The sequence below is a fragment of the Tinamus guttatus genome, unplaced genomic scaffold (genome assembly GCF_059628265.1).
Source record: "Tinamus guttatus ecotype Peru unplaced genomic scaffold, ASM5962826v1 Tinamus_guttatus_pri_ptg000104l, whole genome shotgun sequence".
Taxonomy (NCBI): Eukaryota; Metazoa; Chordata; class Aves; order Tinamiformes; family Tinamidae; genus Tinamus; species Tinamus guttatus.
In genome coordinates, this window is record NW_028288638.1 from 4,836,593 (window position 1) to 4,837,570 (window position 978).

Sequence of the window (978 nt, forward strand, 5' to 3'; positions counted from 1 at the left end):
TGTGGTGATAGGAGCTTCTGAAACTAAGGTCATGGGCTCTCCCCCATCCCACCCCTTTTAATGGCCATCAGGCAGCAAAGATGCTTGTGCATCTTAGCCCCTATATAGCACAGTCCACTACCACCAGGAAGGTATCACCAGCTTTATAGCAAGCTGCTGGTAGGCTATCACACAAAATCTGGAACATACATTTACATAATTAAAAAATATGTACTTTACCATGCCTGTTATGCTAATGATCAGGTATCTTCCTCATATTGAGATCTACAAAATAAAAAATGGCGAGCTAGCAACTTAGTCTGTAACAAGTGACAGAAAAAAAAAGAATGCGGAATGAGGACAATGTTCAACAGCGTTTGAAAATCCCATTTCAGTTTTCCATACAAGTAAACTTTGGAGCTTACATATCTGCTTTACCTTTTTAAGCTATACAGAGTGGTCAGCAGAAAGTAAGTTATATGCATAACATTGCCATGACAACTGAAACATGTGACACTGACTTTTACAGTCAATATACTGTAAGATTTGCCATGGAGAAGTGACAGCTGTTTTCACGCTCTTCCAACACCAGCTTTGGTGTGGGTTGAGTGGGATCCTTTGCTTCCCCCTAAACCTCATGTGTGTCATATTATTTTTTTTAAGGTTCCACCAATTTTGATACAGACCGCGGCTAAGGGGCTAAGTTATTTTACTGGTTAGGGAGATTTCCTTTATTCCCTCCACACGGTGCTCGGGAGACACCCTCCAACGAGCAGCGCTTCCTGAGCCCCGGCAGGGCCCTGGGACGGCGCGACAGCCCCCGCGCGGGCAACAGCAACGGCCGCAACAGCAACGGCCGCAACGGCGGCGCGCAACGGCCCCGCCCTTGGCCGGCGCGCGAGGAGGCGGGGCCGCAGCGGCGGCGCGTGACGTCGCTGCGGAGGGAGCGCGAGACCAGCCGATCCCGGAAGTGCGGAGCGCCGCGGGAGCCGGGGCCCG